This window comes from Humulus lupulus, chromosome 5 (assembly GCF_963169125.1).
Source record: "Humulus lupulus chromosome 5, drHumLupu1.1, whole genome shotgun sequence".
NCBI classification, from domain to species: Eukaryota; Viridiplantae; Streptophyta; class Magnoliopsida; order Rosales; family Cannabaceae; genus Humulus; species Humulus lupulus.
The window spans coordinates 178,742,223-178,753,198 of record NC_084797.1 but is presented as its reverse complement, the minus strand read 5'-3'; positions in this window follow the sequence as shown (position 1 = coordinate 178,753,198).

Sequence of the window (10,976 nt, the reverse complement as noted above, 5' to 3'; positions counted from 1 at the left end):
CTGACTATGTACATTCAGCCCCGCAACTCTCCACCTCAGGACTGGTCCAACTTGCCTTTGCCTTTACTTGCACCACGTAGCACCCGTGAGCCAAGGCCCATCAAGAAAACACAGTAACAGAGCATAAACAATCAACAAACAATCCAATATCTCATATCACATAACCATGTTCTCAAGAGTTTAAGCATTTATGATAACCAAGTATTCAGCATACCAAACATATCAATAGTCAATTCACAGATGATAACTAGGGTTAGCGCCCTTAGGCTGCACCATCTGTTTATCCCACTGACTCCGGTCCACTTAAACTGAGCTCAGTGAATATTAAGCTGTCCTCGGCTACCAGTGGCCAAGCCGCGCCCTGTGCGCAAATATTGTATACGGCACCCTTAGGCTGTTTATCACAAGTCCCATGGCATAATACCATCATTGATATTATACAGATACCGGGAGCACTTAGTCCCATCACAAACATATAACCGGGTGCAGTTTTCTGACCTTTAAATTCGCTAGCTTTGTTCACTTTGATCCTTGAGCACGATCCCCCTTGAGCCCTAGCGCACACCTAGTCACAACCATAGGTCAAAATCATCACCAAACCTCAAGTCCAAAACCTAGCCTCGGGACCAATCCCGAGCCCTCGGGAAGCTCTAATTCCACCAAACTTAAAAACAAGCTTATTAGCATACTCCACTCATCCCAAGCATCCCAAATACACATAACCCAACCACATGCATCCCTAAACATAGAATTCACCATAGTTGAACCTAGAGTTCAAAAACTCAGAAACTCAGCAAAACCAGAAATCACCAAGCTTGAAACTAAAGTTCCTTACCTCTGATGAATGAGCTTAGCTTAGGTTAACCTCCTCACTAGCTTGGCCTTCACCTCCTCAAAGCTCAGCTCCAATTTCCCTAGAATTCCCCATCAAAACTCAGCTCAAAACCACAACTATACCAAGAACCAGAAACTGAAGAAACCTCAAAATCTTACCTCCACTGAATGAGTTGCCCTGCTAATTCCTCAAGATTAACTCAGAAACCTAATTGCTCAGCTTGATCTAGCTATCCTCTGAACTTTGCTCCAGGAAACCTCAAGAAAAATGGTGGAGAAGAGCCTAAACCGACCTTGCTTTTCTTTCCCTTCTTTCTCTTTCTTTTCTTTCCTTTTCTTTCCTTCAGACTTTTATTTCCTTCTACAAACTCCACTAAGCATAAAGCCTCAGTTATGCCTATCCTCTATAAGCCCAAATGACCACAATACCCTCCCCTTTAATTCTAACTCTTTTAATCCACCTAGGGATATTTTGGCCATTTCACCCAATTCCCGCTAATTCCTCACGTGTCTCTATTATTTACCGCTTACTTCCCGATACTTAATTAATCACCAATTATATTCCTCAATGTCAAAATTAACACCAATATATTCTTTAAATTCTCAGAAATACCCCCTGGCTCGCCTCGAGCCGGGTATGAATCCCCGCCGTGACTTTTTTGCTATCCTACTCACTAGGATCGTCTCAAATCACAGATTACAAATATATCCACATAATAATGTGGTCTCGACAATTTATCACATTTATATACAGTTATGCCCTCAACGAGCCAAAATTACAATTATGCCATTTCTAACCTAATCAGGGCCTACATGCATACTAATACACATAGTCATGCATCTCAAATATTCAAATAGCCATATAACATGCTTTTAATCATTAAATCACATATATTCCAATTATGCCCCCTGACACACTAATCAAGGCCCTTAAGCCTCATTAGTAAATTTAGGTCATTACAAGCAACATCTACATATATGACGTTCACTGAGATAAAGGTAGCTTCTTCACTAATATATAGAGAAATGCGATTCCGTCCTGGCCGTGAAAAAATGGATAGGATTCCTTCAATTGATATTAGTAGCTGTTGGTGTTAGTTTAGGGAATGTTGTTAGGGTCAGCAGGGGATATAGGGGTATTGATTTTGGAGAAGAAAGGAAATTTTTTTATTTGTATTATTAAAACATATGGTGTCTGATTAATTTATTAGTAATGTTATGTTTTTTTTTTTCAAAATCGAAACGATTGATTTGTCAGTTTTTTATGGGGAGTAACTCCTATTAGTCTAAAAATCGTCCATCATCCTAAGTAAAAAATAGAAATGACTTTGCTCTTACCCACTCCGTTCTCTATAATTTTCATTTTGATCTCACCAGTCGACCTTTGAAGCAAATCCTAGTGAGAAGAAGGGCATCCACCAGAGTACTAGCGATTTGGCAGTCGACATTCTGAAGCCTGAGCTCTTAAAGAGAATTGACGGAGTGAAAGCTTTTGTAAATGTACGAGTTCTACTTTGAGATAATATTCTTATTTTTTTGTTGTAAATATTGTGGATTAATTCTCACAACTTTTCATTTGTTTATAACAAGTCTAACAACTATTATTTAGTTGTAATAATATTTAGTTGTCTAGGTGCCAAGTGGCTATATAAGTTAGTCATTTATTTCATTTGTAAGAGGTAATTCATTTTGAGAAAGCTGAGATAGAGATTTGTATATGTGAGGAGAGAGTTTCTTCTGAGTGTTTGAGAGTTCTTGATGTATTGTGTGAGATTTAAGGTGTATGGTTTAAGAGAAGCATTGGCTGAGTTTTGTACTCAAGAAATAGTTGCTCAAAGAAGAGTTGAAATCTCTGTGATTAGGCTTGTAATCTGATCTATATAGTGGACTAGCTCTACTGGATGTAGGCAACAAATTGTTGTTGAACTAGGATAACTTCAGTGTGTTCTTTCCATTATTTTTTTTCCATTTCTCTTTGCCCTCTATCTGTTTGAATTAAGTTCTTGTTTGCATTTATGTTTTTCCAGATTTGTTGCATTTGTGAGTTTTGGTGTTGAATCTACAATCAACAAAGATAGTTTATATTAGAGTTTTCCAGATTTGTTGCATCTATGAGTCTTGGTGTTGAATTTACATCAACAAATCAGAGCCAGATTTTGATTCTTAAAGAAAAGCTTGTCAAGACTCAACCAAGATTGATCAAGAACTCACGGCAACATCAAAGCTTAAACTAGAGAAGTTTGATGGTAGTGGTGATTTCAGTTTGTGGAGAGAAAAGTTGAAGGGGCTACTTGTTCATCAGAAACTTTCCAAGGTTATTGGTGATCAAAAGAAACTGAAGGAAAAGTATGACGACAAGGATAATGAACTTGAAGAATTGCAGGAGTTAGCCTATTACATGATCATCCTTCATTTGTCAGAAAATTTCATCAGAAAAGTGCAATCCGAGAAGACTGCCTTTGGTGTTTGAGAGAAATTAGAGCAGCTGTATATGACACCTTCTGTGTCAAACAAGATCAATTTACTTGAACAGTTACATTGATTCAAATTGAATCCATCCCTACCCCTTGATGCTAACATTGGCATTTTTAATCAAATAATACTTGGCTTGTCTAATATTGATTTTAAAATTGATGAGGAATCTCAAGCTGTGATTTTGTTGCAGGCTTTACCTGAATCTTACAGAGAGGTGAAGTCAGCCATGAAGTATGGGCGCGAATCAATATCCCTTGAAAATGTTCTTGGTGTTGTCAAAGCTAAAGAATTTGAGTTGCAACTAGAAAAAGAGAAGAACAAAGAAGAGGTGTTTTTAACAAGAGGAAGACCCTTCAAGAAAGAACTAAGAGGGAGAGATTTCGGCAAGCCAAGAGATCATAGTAGGCTAAGGTGGAAGTCTACAACAAGATCAAAGTCCAGGGGGCGTGAACTAAAGAAAATTTTCAACTGTGGAAAGGTTGGACACATCAAGAGATTTTGTTGGGAATTAAAGAAGCAAATGAAGGAGAATTCAAACCAAGTTTCAACATCTATAGCTAAGGAGAATGAAGACTCAGATGGGGAATTATATTCAATCTCAAATGATGGGAACTCAGATGATTGGATAATGGATTCCGGATGTACTTACCACATGTGTCCAATTAGAGAGTGGTTCTTTGAATATAAAGCTCATAAAGGGAGAGTTTTGATGGGAAACAATCAATCATGCTTGGTTGAAGGAATTGGCTCAATAGCAATAGAGCACTTTGATGGAACAGTAAGAATACTTGAGAATGTTAGACATGTTCCAGATTTGAGGAGAAATTTGATCTCACTTGGAACATTTGATGATGAAGGGCTTGAGTGCAAATCCAAACATGGAGTTCTCAGAGCAAGTAAAGGCTCCCTTATTATTATGAAAGTAATTAAGAGAAATGGTTTGTATTTTTTGGCAGGAAAAGCTATCTTGAAAGGAGAAGCTGTTGTTGTAAAGCAAGTTTATGAACTTACTGAATTGTGGCATGTGAGAATGGGCCACATTAGTGAACAAGGATTGCAAGAGCTGTATAAATCTGTATAAATAAGGTTTATTGGAGAAACATAAATCGGGGATTCTAAAATTTTGTGAGACATGCATAAGAGGGAAACAACATAGACTGAAGTTCAAACTCAGCAAGCACAAATCAAAACTAATTCTTGACTGTGTCCATGCAGATCTATGGGGTGCAAGCCGTGTTTCAACTCATGGTGGAAAGATGTATTTTCTCTCTATTTTAGATGACTATAGCCATAAGATTAAGGTGTATCTATTAAAGGAACAATTTGAATGCATAACTAAGTTTAAAGAATGGAAATTACTTGTTGAAAATCAAACTGGACAAAGAGTTAAAGTTTTAAGAATAGATAATGGTCTAGAGTTTATAAACCATGATTTTAATTTGTTATGTAAAGAATCGAGTATAGAAAGACATAGAACAACTATACATACCCCTCAACAAAATGGTGTAGCTGAGATGTAACGTCCCAAATGACCTAATAAGGCTTAGGGCCTTGATTAGGGGGCCAGAATGGAAATATATGGAATTATATGTTTATTTGATATATTTGTATATGATTATGTGAGTTATATGATAATGTAACTAGATATGCATGTTTAGGAGTATTAAATATGCACGTGGTTTCTTATTAGAAGGACAATTTTCATAATTTGGCATGTTGTGGGCATAATTGTATATATGTGCATATATGTGAGAGACCACATTATTATGTGGGTTTACTTGGGTTACTCGACACGAGACGATCCTAGGGAGCAAGTTAGCGAGAAATTCACAACGGGACCTAATACTCGACTCGGGGTGAGTCAAGGGGTATTTCAAGTATTGAGCATAGTATTAGGTTATTGGGTAATGGGAATGAATAATTGATGATATAATTGGAGTTAGTGAGATTAGGAGGGAATACTGGGGATTTTGACCATTTTTCCCTCAGGGACATTTTTGGTACCCTGAGCCTCGGGATTAGCTTAAGTAAACTTAAGCCTTAAGAAAACATTTAAAACCTCACTTACTCAATCGACTATGTCCCTCTCTCTTTCTCCTTTAGCCGTTCTAAGTTTATTCTTGAGAAGTTAAGAAGATTTTGGTTGGAAACCAAGGAATTGAAGGCTTGGGTTAGGATTCGGGATTGGTTGTGGCTAGGAGAGCATCATTCATTGTAGAGGTAATGCTTTAATCCCTATTCCAGTTGAATATTTTCCATGTTTTCCTTGAGCTTTGAGGTGTTCTTGAGCTTGTGGCTCAAGTATGAGATTTTGGATTTTGGTGGGTCTTTAATTTAGTTTTTAGTTGGGTTTTGTTGCTGGTAAGATATTAAAGTTGTTATGGGGATTAAATTGTGGTTTTAGAATTGAGTTGGGATGGTTTTGATTGAGTTGGCTGAAGAAAAACCAGAGAATTTGTGGGTTCGTGGGGGCGAGGCGCGACCTTGTTCTTGGGGTGCCGCGACCCCCTTGAACCCAAGGGCCAAGGAGGGTGCCTGACTCGAAGGTGTCCTGCATCGCCTGTTCAGTGAGAAAGGAGGCTGAGGCCATTGACTTGGGCGGGTCGCGGTGCAGGTTCCTGGGGCTGCGGTGCTTAAGGGGTTTTGAGCCCCGGAAGGGTTTTTGAGTGTGGGAACTCAACCCTAAGGGCTCGGGATCGATTTTACTACCTGGTTTAGTAGAATTCGAGGCCGTAAAGGCTAGGACTCGGTCCGAAAGCCTTTATTTGCTCGTTATTGATGGAATCCTACATTATGGTTATGACTAGGTTATTTTTAGGGGCTTGAAACTGGGATCGTGCTTGAGGGTCGTTCTTATTTACGCTATACTCGAACTTGAGGTAAGAAAACTACACCCAATACGTGATATATGTGATTAGGGCTTGGCCCGACTGTTAATAATATTTATGAATAGGGCTTTGGCCCCTGAGAATGATTATGTTTAAGTTATTGTTTCGCTTGTTGATTGAACATACTAGAATATTCTATACCTGACTAAGTGTTACATGATTGTTTGCATGATTTGTGTAGCTAGGCTTGGCCCTGTTAAGGAGCATGGTTATTACTATGTTTGTGATTTCTTGATGATATATTGTGATTAATATGTATGCATGCTTGTATTGTTGAAGTATGCTTATCTGTATATGTTTTTGTATCTATTTGTGAATACCTGGTTCAGGGCTTGACTTATTAGTCAAGGACGGCAATAGCGCGCTGTGCGCTGGTCTAAAGGCTTAGGTCCAAATCAATAGCATACTACTACATTGGTCGATCCAATGGTTGTTGGAAAACAAGGCATTTGGCTAGCTCTATGGCTAGTTACCCAGAGCTAAGGGCGAGGGCCTCAGGTGACTCTATGGTCACTTAGCTTGGGCAAAGGGCCCCGGGGTTGACTTTATGGTTAACTAGTTAGGGTAGCGGCCCCAGAATGGTCCAATGACCATTTATTTGTAATTGTATGCCTGTATGAGTAGGTTATTACTGCTGGACATACTAGATAAGTATTTGGAAATCTATATTCTCTGTTCATGCACATGTTTTAGTTTTCTTCCTGAGCCTTGGCTCACGGGTGCTTCGTGGTGCAGGTAAGGGAAAAGGAAAGCTTAACAAACCATGAGTTTGAGAGCTTCGGTGGCGACGTGTACATATGCGGCTGCTCTTCCACCATGACCAAGGATGTCTCAGAGGAACTAGGGTTGTAGCCTTAATTTTGCCGCTTAGGTCGACCGGCTATAATTTTGATGTATATACACCCTTTTAATGTTTGTTTGTAATATTTTGGGATCCCATGTACGTACGAAACTTTTTAAATAAAAGTCACCAGTTCTTTTCACCTAAATTTTTAACCCTAACCCTTGACGTTAAACTTAATTACACGTTTATAACCAAATGACTTGATTAACAAGTCTAACATAGTTTAAAACACACAGTGTAACAGCCCTGGATTAGGAGGACGTTACATGAGAGAATAAATAGAACTCTTTTAAACAAGGTTAGATGCTTAATTTTAGGGGCTTGTTTGTCAAAAAGATTTTGGGGGTGAGGCCTTAGCAACTGCTTGCTATCTTGTTAATAGAAGCCCAAATAGAAAAATTGATTTAAAAACACCTGAGGAATTGTGGACTAATAAGAAACCAAGTTTGTCACCTTAGATCCTTTAGATGTGTAGCTTATGCATATAAAAGAGGTGATAAATTGGAGTCAAGATCTGTCAAATGCTTTTTCCTAGGATATCCAGAAGGTGCTAAGGATATAGGTTGTGCTCTCTAGAAGACTATCACTTTAAGGTCATTATAAGTAGGGATGTGGTATTTGATGAGACTAACTTTCCACACTTAAACAAAGTGAATGGAGATTCTGTTCATGATGCAGGTATAAATGATAGTAATGGTGAGATGATTGAATTTGAAGTTCAATTTCCCAGAATTGTTGCATCTGAGAATGAACAAGATGAATCTAGTGGTTTGATAGATGAAACCAAAGGTTTGACAGATGATACTAGGAGTTCGAGTTCAAGTGCTGAGATTGAAAATACTACAACATCATATCACATGCATCCTTTAGTTGATTACCAATTGGGTAGAGACAGAGCCAAGAGAGAGATCAAGCCAGTAACCAGATTTGGAGATGAAGTGGATTTGGTTGCACTTCCATTGAACATAGCTATTATGACATAAAATACTCAAGAACCAGCAACTGTTAAAGAAGCATTAATTAGCAAAGAGTCAAATAAATGGAAAGCAACCATGTAAGAGGAAATGCATTCTCTTAGGTAGAACAAAACATGGGATTTGGTGGAAAGACCAACAAAGAAGAAGATTGTTTCATGCAAATGGATTTTCAAAATGAAAGAAGGCATTTCAAGTGAGGAATCAGCCAGGTACAAAGCAAGAGTTGTTGCAAAAGGGTTCACTCAAGAGGAAGGAGTGGAATATACTGACATATTCTCACCTATGGCTAAGTTTAAAAAAATCAAAATTTTACTCTCATTAGCTACCATTCATGATTTTGAGGTGGAGCAAATGGATGTAAAGACAACGTTTTTACATAGGAAACTTGAAGAAACTAGTTTTATGGAACAACTGGAAGGATTCAAGGTGGAGAAACCAGGGAAAGATCTAGTGTGTCAACTTAAGAAGTCACTTTATGGGTTGAAACAATCTCCTCGGCAATGGAATAAGAGATTCGATATGTTTATTACCTCACTTGGGTTCACAAAGTCCAACTTTGATGTATGCTTGTATTATAAGGACTTAGAGAAAGCTGAAGCTATCTATCTACTAATATATGTGGATGATATGCTCTGTTAGGAAAACTTATACAAGATCTTTATTTATTTTCATGTATATATAATATTAAACAAATTAATACGAGATAGCCTAAAACATGTTTCTAAAATTGAATTCAAAGAGAAACAATGAATAGAATACTTATAGTATACCCAGCGGAATTAAAGAGTCCTTCCTTTAGTTTTTCAAACTCTTGTATCCTCTCTGTCGCAGAGTATTATCAAGAAACAGAACCGATCTTCTATTTTCTTCACAATATTCCAATGTATCCTTAGAATCAGCTAGACTAGTGTGGGCAATTCTCAACACATGAGATAGATATAGAGAGAAGAAGAGAAAATAACAAAGAGGCTTAGAAAATGACTTGTGTTTAGAGAGAATCTAAAACTATCAGAAAACCAGTGATTAAACTTATCTTTTGACTTCTCTCTAAGCACTCCTTTTATAGACTCAATTTGGCCATTTAATTTAATTAAAAAATCAATAAAATAATAGCCATTTTAAAGCCCTAGGTCGAAATTATCATGGGCTTTAGGCCCGTGAAATTTCCCATTTGATTATAAGCCCATTGGACTTAAAATCAAGGCTTGAATTATTTTCTATTGATTTAATTAATTAAATAATTATTTAAATCCTTCATCAAATTAATTATTTATAATTTGAACCTTGATTTAAACTTATTTATTAATTTAGATACCAATTTATCTTAATTAATAAATTTGCCATGATTTCTCTTTTCTTCTTAAAATTACACAACTCTGTGAAACTATCCAAAATTGACCTGGTCAACTTTGATAATTAAATCAATTAATTAAGACTATCTAGATGATTTTATCCAAGGTACAATGGGGACCATGGGCTTATGAAATCGAGCTCCAATAAGTTATCATAAATCTAACAAATAAATTTACTAACTTATTAATTCCTCGTGACTCCACTAAAGACTCCGAATTGCACTCTTGAATTCATAGAACGCTCTATAACAAATATAGATATGCTATTAATTATCCATTGTTACAACCACAATTGTCACTCAATCCTCTATAGACGGTCTACAATGAGATATGACTAAAAAACCGTTTTACCCCTCATTGTATTTTATCCTTAAAACACTTAGTTCCTTGTAAATGATAGTTTAGTAAACTAATTTAATTACTGAAATGATATCTCTATCATTTAACACCTTGAACCAAACTAAAAGGAAACCATCGTTTCACTTCTTCATCAGAAGCTATAGATGTTCATATCTATGATTAACACTCCCACTCAATTATACTACCGAGTTCCCAAGATGTAAGTATGGGCTAGTCCGTAGGGTAAGCTAGTAGCTAAGAAGTCAAAGAACTCAAATAATACAATCAGTTAGAATACTAACCACTCAGAATTGAGATTGAATTGACCTATGGTAAACTATATGATATGACTAGAATAGATAATAACGGTATGTTTACTTATCTTATCAACTGTCAATATCGGTCCTGTCCGATGTAACAAATACATCCGATCTTATCTACTTTGCTAATGTTATGGAAATAACATAACACTGTAATGTGTAAGTAGATCATATCGTAGATTGGCAAGTCAGTGTAAATCCGGTGCACTGACTAATCTTAGGACTAACTTATTTTGAACATATAATCATATTTATATTCCACTGTGATTACGTCACTATAAATAAGATTAGCTATATGCTCGGAATTTAATAGAAGTTTATATTAAACAAATAATCAGGAAAATAAAACATGTGAGCAAAGTGATTGACCAAGTCAAAAAATGATTTCTATTCTTTTATTGATAATAAAATGAGATTACAAAGAATTTATGTTTCAATTAGGGCATAAAACCCCAACAAACTCCCACTTGTACTAATTGAAACTAATGCCTTAATTCTACTAATCCCATTTCCTTGATATGCTTATCAAATGTAGCTTCTGGAAGTGTCTTTGTAAACGGATCCACAAGATTGTCTTCAGTTGCAATCTTTATAACCTTCACATCTCCCCTGGCCACATATTCTCGAATAATGTGATACTTCCTTTCTATATGCTTACTCCTCTTATGACTTTGAGGTTCTTTCGAGTTGGCTATCGCTCCTGTATTGTCACAAAACAACACAAGCGGTTTATCCATTTCTGGAATAACACCAAGATCCGAATAGAACTTCTTTAGCCAGACTATTTCCTTAGCTGCTTCTGACGCGACTATGTACTTAGTCTCCATGGTAGAATCTGAGATTGCAGACTGATTTACGCTTCTCCATATCACAGCTCCACCCCCAAGAGTAAACACCATTCCAGAAGTAGACTTCCTGTCATCGACATCAGTCTGAAAATCTGAATC